General features: G+C 33.5%; 1 protein-coding gene across 2 annotated transcripts in view; it reads right to left on the reverse strand.

The window, feature by feature from the left end:
• Window positions 1-19,859, reverse strand: part of LOC126887612 (cytochrome P450 6k1-like) — a 145,214-nt gene that overhangs the window by 95,501 nt on the left and 29,854 nt on the right. Inside the window, exon 1 of one of the 2 annotated variants that reach the window (XM_050655206.1) lies at window positions 3,902-4,045. The exons of the other annotated variant lie outside the window; for it this stretch is intronic. The gene's annotated coding sequence lies outside the window, so the exon portion shown is untranslated. Of the gene's footprint in view, window positions 1-3,901; window positions 4,046-19,859 lie in introns of those variants that run through there. 2 annotated transcript variants of the gene reach the window in all.

Genomic DNA, 19,859 nt, shown 5'->3' on the forward strand with positions numbered 1-19,859 from the left:
GAATGGTTCGAAAGCTATTTACACCGGTGTAAAAATAAATGTTGTCGATTTTATTGTAAAAATCGATATACAGTGAGGACGTTTGAGTTGGAATAAATTGATTATCTCGGGAATGTGCCAATTTGGAGAGAAATCCTGAGACAGGTCGATTGTTATTTTTAAATTAGGACTTTTTGGCATATTATATCATACTAGCGACGTTGTCCATCTAGGCGTGACGACGTAATTGATTATTTTTTTAAATAAGAGTAGGGGTAGTGCGATAGCTCGTTTGAAAGGTTATTTAATTCTCTCTTCAGTAATATAAGCAATAACCTAATTATTTATACAGGGTGGCCAAAAAATATTTTTTTTTCATAAAATAATTAATTGAGACAAAAAGAAGAATATAAGCAATTTATTTAATTCAAAATACATTTTACTGCTGTCAGAAAACAAAGAAGAATGTTTATTTGACAAATAAATATTATTTTCGCTTAAATTCAATGTTAAAGCTGCCACCCACCTGTCTCTTAGCAGTTTGAACATTGAATTTAAGCGAAAAGCAATGTTTATTTGTGAAATAGATATTTTTACCCGTTTTCTGACAGCAGTAAAATGTATGTTGAATTAAATAAATTGCTTATATTCTTCTTTTTGTGTCAACTAATTTAATAAAAAAAATATTTTTTGGTCACCGTGTACACATAATTAGGTTATTGTTTATATTCCTGAATAGAGAATTGAATATTCTTTCAAATAAGCTGTCACACAACCCCTACTACCATTTAAAAAAATTATCGATTACGTCATTACGCCCAAATGGATGACGTCACTAGTATGATATATATGCTAAAAAGTCCTAATTTAAAAACAACAATCTACCTGTCTCAGGATTTCTCTCCAAATTGGCACATTCCCGAGATAATGAATTTATTCCAACTCAAACGTTCACACTGTATGTATTTGAATGTGCTAAATAGTAGGGGGAATATTTAATTAAAAATACATACAGAGGAACAAATTTTTATTAAAAATATCAAGGAACAAAAACAAAATTTGTTTAATTTATTTGTTTTGTATTTTGATTTCCTGTGGAAGTGGAAACGTCAAATAAATTTAATTCTAAAATAAATAAAATTTAATTCACAAATAAAATAGTAAATTGTATAAGATGCCACAATAAAATAGCTTCAGAACAGTTAGTTCATATAAAAACTACCCAAGAATATAGCTTTAGAATAAATCTTAAATAATAATTACAGATGGATCTCCATAATAACGAGAAAGCACAACCAACTAGAAAAAAGGGAGAGAGAAAACGTTGAACATTAGACGAAGTTTCAACACACGAATCAGAAAATTTGTAGAATTATGAAAATTTAAACCAAAATCCTATAACAGTCAACCTTAAATATGCAGGACCTTATTAATTTGTCAAGCATGTAATATTAGTTATTTATCATATAAGTGTTAAAAGTACACGTTTAAGGCACGCATGTGAAAGTTTGCAGAATGAGCGAAGTGAGTTCTGCAATTCACATGAGTGCCTTAAAAATGTACTTTTTAACACGCACATCATACAATATTTTTTCTACAAACTTAATTACAGGACAATATCTACAAAAACGTTTACTTAAACTTGACTGACATTCCATTTTTATATTTTTTTGACATTACATCAAAATTGCCCATCCGGTCACTACGAACTGCAGTGCCATAAAAATTTTAAAGCACTAGTGCCTTAAAGTAGCATTTTTAACGCTCGTATGGAGTGCCAAAAATTGCATTTTTAACACGGTTGTAGAAAAAAGATGTTAATCTTTTAAATATACAGTGCTAGTCAAAAGTCCGTACCCCCCTCGTATCTTTTGAACGGTTAAACCTATAATAGTGAAATTTGGAGGGAGGAAATAAACGGACGTAAGCTTCTTAACTAGTCATGACAGGTGACGTAATAGTGACAGATGACTTTACAGCGCCACTGTGACAGATAATTTTAAATGGGACCTTATGGCAAGTGATACCTCGTTTGAAAGGTATTGAAAATACCTACTCAGTCATACTAATTTTGTTTGAGTTGAAGCTAATTTTGATGAATAAATGAAATAAATATAAAATTGTAGTTTCGCATTTAATTAATAAATATTCAAAATTCCGCCCATGATAACTTGTCAAAAAGGTTGACGTTGACGTAAAAACTACTAGAGAATTGAAGAACGTCAACTTTTTTTGTCAAAAAACCCATTGGTGGACCTTTGAATTTTAATTAATTAAATGCGAAACTATAATATTATATTTATTTAATTTATTCACCAAAATCAAAATCAACTTAAACCCAAAAAAATTAGCATGCCTGAATAGGTATTTTGAATACCTTTTAAACGTGGTGTCACTTGCTGTAAGGTCCCATTTACAATTACCGGTCACAGTGGCTCTGTAACGTCATCTGTCACTATTACGTCACCTGTCATGACTAGTTAAGAAGCTAACATCCGTCCAAATTTCACTATTATAGGTGTAACCGTTCAAAAGATAAGAGGGGGGTACGGACTTTTGACTAGCACTGTATATTTAAACTTTGATTAAATATAACTTAAATTTATTACATATTTAAATTAAAACTCCTTTGTTAAAATACCACGAGTTCAATAATATCGGTTATAGTCTCGTCGCCAGGCGGGGGGTACAACGGCATCCTTTATTCGGATGAAATTAACATCCAGTAACAGGTGATCCGGATGTCGATAAGATTATTATAAACAAAGAACTTGAGGAATTATATAACACCGATTTCTCATAAAACAAAACGTTTTTTTTTGTATTTTTTGGGTCATTCTAAGCAAAAAATGTTCCTACAAGTTTTTTTCGTAGGATGCATAGTTTTCGAGTAAACCGCGGTTAAACTTTCAAAAATCAAAAAATTGCAATTCTTGAACCCGAATAACTTTTGATTAAAAAATAAAATAGCAATTCTGCTTAACGCATTTGAAAGCTTAAGTCAAATTATATCGGTTTTGATTATTTGCATTACTAAAAATTTATTTTTTATTGTTAAACAAAGCTATAACCACATAGTGTTTCCCGTGCCTAATACATGCGTTTTAATGCATGCTACGTAGAAATTGCCTCGCTTGCACTTGTTCTCTACCTACTCGTTCGATTTTAGGTGTTTATAGCTTTGTTTAACAATAAAAAATAAATTTTTAGCAATGAAAATAATCAAAACCGATATACCTACTTAATTTGACTTGAACTTTCAAATGCGGTAAGCAGAATTGCTATTTTATTTTTTATTTAAAAGTTATTCGGTTCAAAAATTGCAATTTTTCGATTTTTGAAAGTTCAACCGCGTTTATCTCGAAAACTATACATCCTACGAAAAAATTGTTAGAACATTTTTTGCTTAGAATGATCCAAAAAATACAAAAAAATGTTTTGTTTTGCGAGAAATCTCTGTTATGTAATTCCTCAAGTTCTTTGTCTATAACAATCTTGTCGACAACCGGATCAACTGTTACCCAAAAAATTTGTATTCTACGGGTCAAAACATATATAAAAAAACTTAGGTAAGTTCATCTGAATAAAGGAGGCCGTTGTACCCCCTCTGGCGACAGGACTATTAATTTAAATGAACTTTAAAATAAACTTCGGCCTTCCTAATATCGTATGAACCTTAAGTTAAAGTCATTTCTTCCATAACTAACCGAATATAAAGCTATAAATAAATAAAATTTATTATAAGTTAACAAATTTTCCGTCAATAAATAAAATAAGGTTTGGAATCGATTAAATCTAAAGATAAGAAAATACGATAAGACAAGCATTACTATATTACAAAATATTATTCACCAGAAATAGAGATATTTAAAAGCTTAAAAATTTAAAATTAAAAAGAGAAAAAATAATTAAAAATAATTACCTTTCCTTCCAACAAACAAATATTTACAAGAGATAAATACCAAAAAAATCTTCCAACTCTTCAGACGATTTAGAGATGCAACAAAATAATATTACTCTTCAGACGAGTTGCCACTATTTAAATCAAGCATTTTGTGCAAGCTATCGCTGGCAGGGTTGTGACACCAGTAGCGAACGTCGCGTCGCGTCGTCGTAATTTTGTGCTTAAAAATTTTACGATTTCCCACATATAAGGATTAAAAATAAATGCACTTCGTTGCAAAACTATCTTTTAATATTAATCAGTTAATCTAAGATACGATATAAGGCAGATCGGCACTGAGCTGTCTAATGGATAAAAATTATTGGATAATATGTAGGTAATTTAGTATCTTAACAATTATTACAAAAAACAATGGGTGCCTGATCTAATTTTGTTCTGACTATAAATAATTAATAATTAAAAATTATTTTTATTAAAATTAAAAAAAAAATTTTCGACCCAGCCAGATATTTTTTCAGATTTTTTGGATCATTCTAAACAAAGAAGGTCTTATTTTCACGCGTGTCAAAATGTTCAATGTGTTTTAAATGTATTCATTTTTTTCGAATCCTGAGAAAACTAATTATAAGTATTTTTAGAAATTTAAACGCAGAATGAAAGACTACTTTATTACTGAAGGCGAAAGTCACTTAAAATAAATAAAAAGTTTCTTTTGAATGAAATATTAATTTGCAATTAAAAATCACACTAAATCTTCTCTTTTATTTTCACCCCTGTAACTTATTAAAATAAACATATAAAAGTTTTCGGTGACTTTCAACCCACGGTATTAACCCTCGTAAGGCGGTGCTTAGATTCTTACGTAAACGACGCTGCAGGGTGCATTTGCACCTCATCCGTATATCCATTGTTATTCATATGTGAACGTCGGGGAAATTGATTCGAAAGATAAATAGAACTTGCTTATTATACTATGAAACATAATTTTACAAACAAAGTACTCATTTCTTCTTAAAAAAAAATATTATCGTTGCAAGACAAACACATGAAATTTTTCACAGAGTAAGCAACTCCAAGTTTTTACACACAATACAGTTATGTCGGGACTTTCTGTCTTTTTTCTGTGACATAAGTAACACCGACCTTGTCCCGTAGCTCTGTTAGCTCCATATGGAATATCAGAAACGTCCAATTCAGGTTATGAAATTTTCATCATTTGCACCCTACAGTCATTTTTCCAAAAAAAGGACTTAAACGCAAAGAGTTTTAAATGCTGTAATGGGTGGAGTGCGTTTAGAATTGAATTTAATGCGAATAAAAAAAGCGACAAAAATAAAAAAAAATTATTAAAAAGATAGGTGAGAAAAACAAGGTCTGGGGTGCAGGTGCACCCCGCACCGCCTTACGAAGGATAATGCAATCTTTAAGTCGGCGTTTAAATTTTTCAAAAATATTTATTAGTTTTGTGAGGATTCGAAAAAAATTAATACATTTAAAACACACTGAAAATTTTGATATTGGTCAAAACTTTGCATTTTGCCCCATTCCGCTTAAGTTAATTATTTTCGAGTTTTAAACAATTTAAAACTGAAAAAAGGACGAAAGATGACGATTTTCAAGGTTCAAAAATATAAGTAAAATCCATTTTTGAAATTACAAAGTAATTAAATTCAAGTTCAAATCTTATTCTATTAGTTCTTGACTATTATGGACACATTTTATTTTGAAATAATATTTTTTAGTTTTTAATGCCCGCCTTCCCAGAAGGCGGGCATTAAAAATCCTTCCTCATAAGAAATTAAAAAAATACAATTTAGAATAAAACATGGCAAAATCTTATCAGCAACTGATAGAAGAAGGTTTGAACATGAATTTATATACGTGATGGTTACAAAATAATATTTTTTGTAACTTGTGTTGTTACTTGTGTGTTTGAGCCTTGAAAATCGTTTGTCTTTCGTTCTTTTTCGGTTTTAAATTGGTTATCTCGAAAACGATCAAGTTAAGGGGAAAATTACAAAAGTACTTTTTGGTTTAGAATGATCCAAAAAATCTAAAATAGTATCTGCACGTGTCGATAATTTTTTTAAATTTATGAAAAAAGTTATTTTTAATTATTAATTAATAATTATAGTCCGAAAAAAACTAGATCGGGCAACCTTCTTTTATAATTATTGTTAATACGCCAGTCAATGCGAGCAAGAATAGGATATTACCTCCGAATTCTATCCTACTGCATGGATTTTAATGAAAATTTTGGGAATAACCTCTACTTATCTCCTAAATCAAAGTCTATCTTATAGTCGAGGAAATGAAGCATTTTGGCTCGCAATTTTTTGTCCAACATGGATTTACTTGAAATTTTCACAGAAGGTAGGGCATAGTCCAAGGATCATTTTCTATATCATGTTGCTGTACGCTAAACCCTTGGGGGTGGTTGCCACCCCATCTCGGGGGCGGGAATTTTTTATTACATTTTAACCATGTAAATCGATGTATAATGTAATTCTAAGCAAAAAATGTTTTTTACATTTTCTTCGTAAAACTAATATTTTTCGAGTTATTCGCGCTTGAAAGTAACAGTTTTTCGATGAAAATATCGACTTTTTTAGAGGGTTTTTTGAGAATACCTCGAAAAATATGCATTTAATCAAAAAAACTGTGGATATCAAAATTGTATCTTTTAGCAACACGAACCAAATTCTTTTTCTGTAATATCTTTAAGACCAATACAAACCTAGATACGGCATGTTAAAAGTTAGCTTTTTTCGTCAAATGCATAATTTAAAATATTCAAAGTAAAATAACGGAAAAACTTTGCATTTTTCGAGGAAAACTTAAATAATATTTTTTCAAGTATACAGTTAGTCCTTTAAAAAAATAATAATAAAAAGTTTCTAGCCTGAAAATTAAGCTACTTATGATCAAAAAAATGTCGGTACCTGCTTTTCTCTATGAAAAAATCAGTGGAAACAACCCCCTAACTACCCTCCTAATTAAAAATTGGTCTTAACCTTTCTCTAATTCCTTTTATATTTGTATTATCAATACACCCAAGAAGTGTGACCTATTTAAAAGGACTAATTTTAGAAAAATTGAAGTTTAAAGAAAAATTCATTTTTTGGAATTTCCCATTTTTCACCTTTTACTTCAAAATATCTCCGAAAATACTGGAGATACGAAAAAATTATGGACTACTAAATTGTAGCTTTTTTAATAGTTAAAATTCCCTTGTGTATAGATTTTCATTGCAATGAACAGTTAGCGAGATATAGCTGTTTAAAACCTCTATTTACGAGCAAACACCCCCTTATTCGAGCCCTTTAAACCCACCCTAATTAAAAACTAAGGGATCTTACGGAATTTAATTTACACAGTCTTATAACTCTTCAAAAATCCTACAAAGTCATTTTTGAAAAAACTTTTTATCGCCAAAAATGAAAAAGCTATGTTTATAAAACGATTTTTTTTTTCGAAAAATTCGGATAGTCCGCTTATGGATAATTTTCAATGTATGTATAAAACCACAGAACCGGTTCGTATACTGGAAGATGACTAAAAAACTATTTTTGTATTTGTATTTGTACATATTTGTAAATTCGTAATTTTGTGTAAATAAATGTTTTTGTAATTCTTTAATTCTTCTTTTTTTCTGTATAGATCTACTAAAATATCTACTTATAAAAACTGTAATGTTATTAAGGGTGGTTTTTTAAGTTTGAAATATTATGATAATATATCCTAAAGTATAAATCAATCATTATTTAACCAATCAAAACCAAATTTTACCCATATTAAAGTTTACAATGTTTTTATATAATTTTTGACAATAAGGGGTAGTTTACACCCCTAAAAATAATCAACGCCCTTAGGCATGATATAGAATATTAAGTACAGGGTAAGATGATCCTAATCCCAAATTATTATGTAAATCGATGCAAGCCGAAATTATTCTTTTAGGATAAGTAAAGTTTTTATATATAGCTCCAACAAGGGTGGTTTTAAGGGTTGAACTATTATGATAGTATATCTTAAAGCATAAAACAATCATTATGTAACTAATAAGAACCAAATGTTGGCAATATTAAAGTTTAAAATGTTATTTTATAATTTTTTACAATTTGGGGTAGTTTTCACCCTTAAAAAACCAGAAGCGTACAACGGCTCAATATAGAAAAGGAACTAGAGGGTGTAATGAGCCTAAATCCAAATTTTTGTACAAATCGATGCTGGACGAAAAAATTGCGAGGTTTTGCCATTTTTTCAGCTTCATTTCCTCGACTATTACGCCGATGTGCACTTTTATCTTGAGGACAGTTCCTTCACGGGGGTGGAAAATTTTTTGATCAAAATAACCACGAAAGTGGCTAGAGAACCTCATTCTAATTAAAAACTCTTTTATAATTGTTTTTTTGAAAACTCAATACTTTTTGAGTTATTCGTGGTTGAAAATTGGCCATTGGCCAAATACCTTAAAAACTATGAATCTAACTACAAAAAACTGTACACCGGGAGAACGATTTCTTATCTGCTATAACACTGATTTCTTTGATCCATCTTTCTTAAAATTTAACATATCATACTAAGCTTAAACATACCGGTTCACGTATAAAGAAACGAGTTTTTTAAACAGAACTCAATAATTTCATACACATAATTTCTTCAATACTAAGAAATGCATTAATGGTTACATTTTCATGTTCTTATCCTAAAGTTGTGTTTTCTTCAATTGAAAACTACAAATATTTTGCAGTATAAGAAATATAATATGTTTGGTTAATCCATATTTATATTTTTGTGAACAAGAGATTTTCTTGAAATCAAATAAATATTTTAAACCACAAGAAATAATTCTTCAGAAATACTCTCTGTAGTAACTCTGTGTAATAAAATAAAAACTTTACCACTAAGACGAAATGTTACTTGCAAAGAGATTTTCTTCCATATAAGAATTGCGCAGATTAACAATTATTCACTATTTGTGATTGAATTGTCAGTGTTTGACAATATGGCGTGGTATTAGTTCATGTTCATAGGTAGACGGATTTTGGATTTGTTGGTTTTCTTTAAACATTATTAACGAATATTTCAAAGGTAGGTACAGAGGTAATTAAAGTGAGTAATTTAAGAGATAATAATAATATTTTTGCATATCCGAATGGTTATAAAAGACACATAATGATATATTTATATGTCTTTTAGGTACAATGATGGACAAATCTGAAAGTAAGGAGCTTATTATTCTAACTGGGAAATAAGCCACAATTTAACTTAAAACATGATTTAATTGACGTTTGTACTTCCACCTCGGACAGAATAATATAATATGATGTAATATCTTCAGAACAATATTAAGAAAGGAGCTATTAACCAACTGGAGGCTTCCAAAAATGGTAGAGCTTTATACATGTAACTACCTTGTTAAAAAGTGTATACTTATGTATAAACTATAATAGGTTTCTTGAATGTATCGTCTTCGATATACAATACCTATATTTCGATATATTATATTGCAATTCAACGCTACCTATATCAAACATGGCGGGTGCTACGCTGAGGAAGTTTTCTGTTCATTTAATTGTGGTAAAGATATTAGTTGAAATAAAAGAAAGATTTTAATGGTTAAGAAATTTTACTGCCGAAAACCGAGAATAAGTTAATAAGTATTAAATATCTTAAATGTAAACTAATAATACTTTCCCGTAATACAATTTTTAAATGATTAGGTATGCTGTCTCTTTTAGATTTTATAAATAAATAAAATGACATATTATGTCTGCTTCAATGTTTTACATTGGTTGTATTTTCCCTCTTGTTTTGGCTAAACAATATTTAGTGTGTGACTTAATATTATACAGATAAATAATTAATATTTAATTTACAAAAAGAAAATAATAAATAAAGACGTGTAGGTTAAATAAAGCCATGTTTGAACTAAATACTATTGATTATTATTTGTTGAAATGCCAAGAAATGTTTTTGGATTGTAGACTTTTTTACTGACACCTACCGTTCTTTTCTTATACCAAAAAATTAATAGTTTTTATGTGGGGCCGTGTATTTGACTTTTTTGTATTTCCTTTTGTCAAAATAAGTATATACTTATATCCTTAAAAAATTTTTTTTATTAAAATAAATTTACTCTCTCTACATAACGGTTTTGTTTTAGGTAATTGCTGATATACAAAGTGCTATTAACAAAAAGAATGAAAAATTAAGGAAGTTGGATTTGCCTCTCCATCTTTTTATTATTTTATAGAAGCCAGTGGTTTAAGAATGGAGAAATTATTTGTATGTATTAATATCTAACGTTTTATATCCTGTTTTTATTATCTAATAAAGAATGATTTTACCTTATCAGAATGATTCATTTCGACGTATGTAATATCACTTTATTTTTAAGAAATGTAACTTAATTCTAAATATACAATTGAAGACAAAAGTGCATGAAGGGACTATGTGACAAATTTTTCAAAACATGTTTTTTATGTTAAAAGTAAGTTGTTCGAACCTAAAAATCTTTCAAACAAGCCAAACACGTTTTAAAATTATTATTGACAGATGACTATGTACAGAGTAAATTTTAAAATGTATGTTTATAAAGGATCTATGTACACTTTTTATATTTAAAAATATATAATAAACATTTTTTTAAGTTTTTTTAATAGTGTTAATAAATAAATAAGTTTTAGCACTACCTATCCTATAAATTTAGTTCATTTAGATGTTATATTAAAAAAGTTCTAGTTTAAAAACTTTAACTTCATTTTTCTCAATAACTTGCAAATATGTCACATAGACCCTTCACGCACTTGTGTCTTCAATTATATCTGCGAAATATATTTCTTAACATTAAATACATTAATTAATATTGGTAAGATAACACTATTCCTTACTAAGAAATATTATTGCTCAGAAAGAAGAGTTGTATAATGCCAAGAAAATATATTCTTATGACAAGTATAATTTCTTTCTGATAAATGGGTTTGCAGTTTGCAAGAAAGTGATAGTTCAATCATATTTAAGATATATTTTTTTGGGTATATTAAAATTTATTAAAAATATTTTAGAAAAATTTTTATCTTACATACAAAGATATATTTCTTAGGCAATATGCCAAGTCGATCTTTCTTAAATATTAATAAAGTTTCTTTATGTCAAGAATTTTTTTCTCTCGGTGTGTAGAACGTTTTTATAGCTTATATGAAAAAAAGAGACTCGTTCCTTCATAAATCTTCTAGTTATAATACAAAAAGAGATATGGTAGGTGAGAAGAGTTTGTTTTTCGATGCATGCTCAAATCAGTGTATTCAACTTGAAATAACAGAGAAACGGTCGATTTAAATGTATAAAGCTACCAACACCTTTCGTAGTGCTTAAAAAGACCTTTAAAATGGACAGTATTAAATGTCAACTACATTCAAACTAAGCGAGAATATGCTGCAAAAAAAATTGATTACTAATGTATTACAAACTGAGAAGTATATTTAACCCCTCTCCCACCAGAATTGAAATCCATGGTTTTCCGTCTGCAACACATTTTATTATAGTGTTGTTTCTAAGTTCAAAAAGTTGACGGGTTTAAATAAATGGTGTTTTTGAAAAACATAAGATCAAATTATAAAGCGCATTTTTTAATTTTCTTAAAAATCTTCCTTTTCTCCATGTAACTCGAAAATGATAAGAGATACGAAAAAAAGATACGGTAAATGTAGGGATTTTTTACATAAAAATTTTGATTTTATTTTTCATTACTGTACCTTTTATTATCTTCAAGTTACATGGAGAAAAAGGAAGATTTTTAAGAAAATTTAAAAATGGGCTCAATAATTTGATTTTACGTTGTTTAAAAACCATTCATTTTAAACCCGTCCAACTTTTTGAATATAGAAATTACACTATACTAAAATGTATTGCAGACGGAAAACTACATTTTGGTGGACGAAGGGTTAAATACCTCTCATTTTTTCTTAAATGTAATATCTTGCTTAGTTTGAATGTAATCATGGCGCGTCCGCATTGATAAATTTTTCGTGCGTACCAGCTGTTCGTCGCAAATATTTGCGTGCTCGAAGTAAATTGTGCTACTGTGGACGTGTTCGTCGCATAAAACGAACGCAAGAATTTTCGACGTACACAACGCACACAAACCATCGTTTGTCAGTATTCGAGCGAAATCAAATGATTTGCGTCGCATTCGTATTCCAGTGTGGACGCTGCTGTTCTTGGTAGAGTGTGTGTTTTTGTTTGTTTCTTTGTTTGTAACATCGACTGAGTTCATAGTGTGGGTTTATTATAGATGAGGGCATTTAGCACAAAATAAAAAGATTTTTAAATACAGCACCTAGAGACTTGCAGTTTTTTTGCATTATGTTCAGGATGACGTCAGAAAAAAAGTCTACTATTCAAAAATGGGTGGAAATGCATAATCGCACTGTAAAGTGCATAAAATGCATCCAAAATTGCATAAATATAAAAATAAAGTCAAAATCAGTATACTAAGGAACAAAATTTATTATTTGGGGTCACTGAATACGATTACGCCATCAGCACTGACTCCCGGATATCCTGGTGCCCAAGGTCACGGCAAGAGACGTCATCTTCTGGAGATACGATGGTTTTCGGCATTAAATCGATGCAAACGGATTACTCACGAGTCATAGGGGTCGCTGAATACGAATATGCCATCAGAACAGACGTCTGGATCACCTGGTGCCCAAGGTCATTGCAAGGGACGTCATCTTCTGGACTTTCGAGGGCTTTCGGTATTAGATGGGTGCAAACGGATTACTTTCGGATTTTTGGGGTTACTAAACACGAATATCCATCAGAATTGAATTTTCGGAGTAGCTGGTGCCCAGGGTCGCTACTAGGGCACGTCATCTTCTGGGGTTTTGAGGGTTTTCGGCATTTAGTTGATGCAAATGGATTACTGGAGGGTTCTTGAGGTCGCTAAACACGAATATGCCATCAGAACCGACACCATGTGCACCTGGTGCCCAAAGTCACTGCAAGAGACGTCATCTTCTGAAGTTTTGAGGGATTTCGGCATTAAATTGATGAAAACGGATTACTCGGGGGTAACTTTTAAAGTCGTTAAACACGAACATGCGATCAAAACAGACCATCGTAGCACCTGGTGCCCGCGGTCACTGCAAGGGGCGTCATCCTCTGCGGGTGAGGTTTTCCGGTACTATATTGACGAAAACCGATTACTTATAGGTTTTTGATGTTCTTGAACACGAATATGCCATCATAACAGACACCGGACCAGCTGGTGCCCAGGGTACGCCATCTACTGGAGTTTAGAATGTTTTCGGTACTAAATTGTTTCAAACGAATTACTCATGGCTTTTTGGGGTTGTTAAATACGAATACGCGGTTAGAACACACACTGGAGTACCTGCTGCCCAAGGCACCTTATCTTCTGAAGTTGCGTGAGTTTTCGGTACCAAATTCATGCAAACAAATTACTTTTGAGTTTTTGGGGTTGTTGAACACTTGAACACGAGTATGACTTAGATGAAGGATTCTGGAGTATCTAGTGATTACGATGATCAATAATAACGCCAACGCATTTGTCATAATAGAATGTAGCAAATCGATCTGGAAATAAATAATGGAAAAATATTGTCAGATATAAATAAAGTTTATATTAATTTTATATAATATACATAATAGACGAGGGCATTTGGAACAAAATAAATCAATTTTTAAATACAGCATATAGAGACTTGCAGATTTTTGCATTATGTTCAAGATGACGTCAGGAAAAAAGTCTACTATTCAAAAAGGGGTGGAAATGCATAATTGCACTTTAAAGTGCATAAAATGCATCCAAAAGTGCATTAACATTTCAAACTCAGTATACTAAAGACCACATTTTGTTATTCGGGGGTTTTTTGGGTCACTGCACACGAATACGCCTCAGAACCGACCCACAGATCACCTAATGCCCAAGTTTTTGGCATTTAATTTATGCAAATGGATTACTGGAGGGGCTTTGATGCCTCTAAATACGAATATGCCATCAGAACCGACCCCCTCTGTACCTGGAGCCCACGGTAACTGCAAGGGGCGTCCTCTTCTGGAGTTTTGAGGGATTTCGGTATCAAATTGATAAAAATGAATTACTCGGGGGTTTATGAGGTCGATAAACACGAATACACCAACAAAATAGACCACCAGATCAAATGGTGCCCAAGGTCACTGCAAGGGACGGCATCTTCTGGAGTTTCGAGAGCATTCGGTATTCAATTGATGCAAACGGATTGCTTACGGGTTTTTGGGGCCGCTAAACACGAATATGCTATCAGAATTGAAATCCTGTGTACCCGGTGCCAGGATCGCTACTAAGGCACGTCATCTTCTGGAGTTTTGAGTGTCTTAGGCATTAAATTGACGCAAATAGATTACTCAAGGGCTTGAATTTGCTAAACATGAATACGCAATCATAATCGACCTCCAGAGTACCTGGTGCCAAGGATCACAGCAAGAGAAGTCATTTTCTGGAGTTTCGAACGTATTCGGCATTTAATTAATACAAATGGATTATTGAAAGGTTTTTGAGGTCGCTTAATCCGAATATGCCATCAAAACCGACCCCTGGTGCACCTGGTGCCAAGGGTCACTACAAGGGGCGTCATCTTCTGGAGTTTCGAGGGATTTCGGTATTAAATTGATGCAAATTGATTAATTACGGGTTTTTGGGGTTGCTAAACACGAATGTGCCATCACAATTGAATTTTCGGAGTAGCTGGTGCCCAGGGTCGCTACTAGGGCACGTCATCTTCTGGGGTTTTAAGGGTTTTCGGCATTTAGTTGATGTAAATGGATTACTGGAGGGTTCTTGAGGTCGCTAAACACGAATATGTCATCAGAACCGACACCATGTGCACCTGGTGCGGTAGCCATCTAAGGCACGTACATATGGTAGCCATCAGGATCGCTACTAAGGCACGTCATCTTCTGGAGTTTTGAGTGTCTTCGGCATTAAATAAATGCAAATGGATTACTTAAGGGCTTGAAGTCGCTAAACATGAATACGCAATCATAACCGACCTCCAGAGTACCTGGTACCTAAGATCACAGCAAGGGACGTCATTTTCTGGAGTTTGGAACGTATTCGGCATTTAATTAAAACAAATGGATTATTGGAAGATTTTTGAGGTCGCTAAATTCGAATATGCCATCAAAACCGACCCCAGGGTCACCTGGTGCCAAGGGTCACTACAAGAGGCGTCATCTTCTGAAATTTCGAGTGTCTTTAGTACTACATTGATGCAAATGGATTACTCATAGGTTTTTGGGGTTGCTGAATACGAATACTCCATCAGAACAGACACCGATGTACCTGGTGCCTATGGCACGCCATCTTCTGGAATAGAGTTTTTGGTACTAAATTGATGCAAACGGATTATTCTTATGTTTTTGTAGTTGCTGAATATGAATATGACTTAGATGAAAGACCTTGGAGTATCTACTAACCACGCAGGATCACATTATCAAAATAGAATATAGTAAATCGATTTTGAAATAAATGAAGGAAATATGCTGTCAGATATAGAGTTTATATTTATAAACATTTAAAAAATTGTACAGTCGAACCCGCTTATAAGAAACTCGGTTATAGGAATATCCCGGTTTAAGCATTTGAACTTTAAGGTCTGAAACATTTCTACCAGGCATATATGATCGGTTATTAGAATATTCCGGTTATAGGAATAATTTTGCTTGGCACGAAGGTTATTGCAATAAGCGAGTTCGACTGTATAGCACAACATAGTTATTTTAATAAACAGTCTAAGTAAAATAGCAAAAAAAATGTTCCCAATTTGAATGTTTTCTTTGAACAGCAACTCAGAAACCCTCCGAGTAGTCGGTGTGTACCAATTTAGTGACAGAATGCCTCAAAATTCTAAAACATGATGTGCATAGCAGCCACTCTGGCCACTAGGAATGCTTGAGGTCGGTTCTCATTTCATGTTCGTGTTCAGCAAACCCAAAAACCTATAAGCAATTTGTTTGCATCAATATTCTCGAAATTCTATAAGATGATATGCCTGAGCCATCACGTGCTTTGATGTCTGTTCTGATGGTGTATTCGTATTCAGCAAACCCAAAAACCCATGAGTAATTCGTTTGCATTAATTTAATATCGAAAACTGAATATGACCTGCCCCAGGCGCCAGGTGCCTTGGTGTCTGATCTGATGATGCATTCGTGTTCAACAACCTTAAAAACCCATGAGTAATCCGTTTGCATCAATTTAATGCCGAAACCCCCCGAAACACCAGAAAATGAGCCGCCTTAGGCACCAAGTGCTCCGTGGGTCAGATCTGATGGCGTATTCGCTTTCAGCCACTCCAAAAACCCCCGAGTAATCTATTTGCACCCATTTTATGCCAAAAACACTCGAAACTCCAGAAGATGACGTCCCTCACAGTGGCCTTGAGCACCAGGTAATTTTAAGGTCTGTTCTAATGGCATCTTCGTATTTAACCACCGGAAAATCCCCCAGATTCCAATTACATCAATTTAGTGCCAAAATTACTCGAAACTCCAGATGATGACGTGCCTTAGTAGCGACCCTGGGCACCAGGTACTGAGGAGGTCAATTCTGATGGCATATTAATGGTAATCCGTTTGCATCGATTTAATGCCGAAACCATCGAAACTCCAGAAGATGACCTGCTCTAGGCGCCACGTGCCCTAGTGTCTGTTCTAATGGTGCATTCGTGTTCAATAACCCCAAAAACCCATGGGCAATCCGTTTGCATCAATTTGATGCCGAAAAATGCCGAAACTCCAGAAAATGAGCCGCCTTAGGCACCAGGTGCTCCGTGGGTCAGATCTGATGGTGTATTCGCGTTCAGCCATTCCAACAAACCCTCCAGTAATCCATTTACAACAATTTAATGCCGAAAACCCTCGAAACTCCAGAAGATGAAGTCCTTTGCAGTGACCTTGGGCACCAGCTAATCCGGTGGTCTATTCGGATGGCATATTCATGTTTAGCGACCTCAAAAACCCGTAAGTAATCCGCTTGCATCAATTTGATACCGAAAGCCCTTGAAACTCCAGAAGATGACGTCAGTTGCAGTGACCTTGGGCACCAGGTAATCCAGACGTCTGTTCTGATGACATATTCGTGTTTAACCACCTCAAAAACCCCCCGAATCCAGTTACATTAATTTAGTGCCGAAATCCCTCGAAACTCCAGATGATGACGTGCCTTAATAGCAACCCTGGACACCAGGTACTCCGGAGGTCAATTCTGATGACATATTCGTATTAAGTGACCCTTAAGACCCGTGAGTAATCCATTTGCATCAATTTAATGCCGAAAGCCATCGACACTCCAGAACATGACATCTCTTGCCGTGAACTTGGGCACCAGGTGATCCGGGAGTCAGTTCTGATGGCGTAATCGTATTCAGTGACCTCAAAATCCCCCCAAATAATAAATTTTGTTCCTTAGTATACTGATTTTGACTTTATTTTTGTATTTATGCAATTTTGGATGCATTTTATGCACTTTAGAGTGCAATTATGCATTTCCACCCATTTTTGAATAGTAGACTTTTTCCTGACGTCATCCTGAACATAATGCAAAAACCTTAAAGTCTCTAGGTGTTGTATTTAAAAATCTCTTTATTCTGATGTTTTTAGTGCTAAATGCCCTGGTCTATTAATCATGAGTAACGGTTTAATAATAAAAAGAAAGTGTGCAGTGTTTATCATTATCTGCGGCTTACTTAGAGGTTCGATAAGAAAAAAGGAAAATAAAAAGATGCGGCGATACCGGATCAAATATTTACATCAACAAAGAACTTTGGAAGACAGTTCCCAGATACTAAGTAGGTATATTATATTGTCAGTTGATGAAAGCACCGGTCATTTCAAGAACTTACTAAGAATGTCTCCGAAAAACTTTGAAATTTTGTTAAATAAAATTGGGCGTAACATTCAAAAATAGGATACAAACTTAAGAAAAGCTATCGCCGCCAAGGAAAGGTTGTCATTCGTATTCCAGTCTACAATATATGTTCAAGTTATCCAAACAGAAAATATCAGAAATAATTCCAGAAGTATCTATGCAGTGCTTTAAGACGTATCCTCACAATTCTTCGATTCTCTAAGTTTGTCCTTGTCACTAAGAAAAGCAAAGCTTTTGAATGCATACCATTCTGATTTGTACACTTCCTTTGCCCAATACAAATAAAGAATCATTAATAAGAATCCTCTTAAACTTAAAAAAATATATGAAATATTTCATGAAGACCATGCTATAAATTTTACTTTCTATAAAAAAATTCTTTACATCTCCCTGTTCCAACTGTTTTCTTGCCTTTGGCTTTTCCCTTCTGTAAGAGCCTAATAAACTTAATATTTTTTTGTTTTCCTTGTACACCATCCACATCAAAAACTCTTCCAATTTCTTCCTAAGAATCAGCTGTTTTATTTTTGTTATAATGAAATTTATTCTTTGGATCCCATAGATTAGAATGCTTACTATATTCCTGGATTAATAGTAAAACATCTTCCCTGGATAAATCCATATTATTTCCTACCCGTCTACTTATTTAAATAGAAAACCAATTCTGTGATTTACTCCACAAAACCTGAGCAGTACGCACAACGAACGATAAATAAATTTTCGCTGGTAGAGCACCGCGTCCTCACTGGTAAAAATGTGCGACGCAAATTCTTGCGACGAAAATTCTTGCGACGAACCATTAGTTCAAAACGCACGAAAAATTTACTAATGCGGACGCGCCATAATATTGCTTATTTTAAAGGCCTTTTCAAGAACTACAAAAGGTATTTGTTGCATTATACACCTAAACTCGACCGTTTCTCTGTTATTTTAAGTTGAATACACCGATTTGGGCATGCACCCAAAATACAAACTTTTTTCACCTACCATATCTCTTTTTGTATTATAACTAGAAGATTTATGAAGGAACGATTCTCTTTGTTTTTTTATAAGTTACAAAAATGTTTTGTACAGTTTTTTAATTAGATGCATAGTTTTTAAGGTATTCGCAAAAACAGTCCGAAAATGTGTCATTTTTCAATGAAAATGTCCCCATTTTCAACCTCGAATAACTAAAAAAGAATTGAGTTTTAAAAAAAAAACATAAAACAGCTTTTGCTTAGAAAAAGGTTATATGGCCACTTTCGTGGTTATTTTAACAAAAAAATTTCAACCCCTTGAAGGGGTGGGAACCGCCCCCAAGATAAAAGCGCCATACTATATAGGGTAGACTTTGTTTCTCGAGCTATTCCATAGAGAGTTTAGTAGTAGAGTCTTGTAGTCCGGTGCCAGATACCGGAGGAACTAGACGTGCGAGCGGAGCGAAATAGCAGCCGAGAGCAACCGACGAAGTGGGAGTGTTCAGCCCCTTGATTGTTGAACTTCTCAGTTCAGCCGTGAATGTAAGCACGGCAGCAGTCAAGCGCTTCTTACTCTCTGAGGCGAGAAGCAGATGCAAAGGCTAATCTTCTGGATGTGGTGAACTAAGGGAGTTTGATTTTTATTGGATTCTCTGAGACGCTACAACTAGAGATTGGTTAGCGGAAGAAGCAAAACGGGCTCGACGTGAGCCCGTTACGGGATTTCTACTGTGCCTCCGTAAGGGTATCGACACTGCAAGGTGTAGTTTTTTGGAAACCTATATCGGGTAGCCCCGGCCCCTTGGGTCAGTAGAACGAGAAACAGCAAGAGGAACCCTAACCCAGTTCTATCTGGGTTAGTGAACAGCCGCGATAGGTCAAGGGAAACCGACCCTGAAGCCGAGCTCACGGCGGGCCATTCGGTGGAAAAAAAGGCTCGCCAAAATTAGGGTTTTCCGCCCCCAGACGATTGTCCGAGCTACGTTTCGGTCACCCCCGTCCTATGTCCACTCCGCCAACTAATGAAGATCCACGCAAAGTGAATCTTAAACTTTTAACTTAACAGACTAAGTTTTTC

Source organism: Diabrotica virgifera, chromosome 7 (genome assembly GCF_917563875.1).
Source record: "Diabrotica virgifera virgifera chromosome 7, PGI_DIABVI_V3a".
NCBI lineage: Eukaryota > Metazoa > Arthropoda > Insecta > Coleoptera > Chrysomelidae > Diabrotica > Diabrotica virgifera.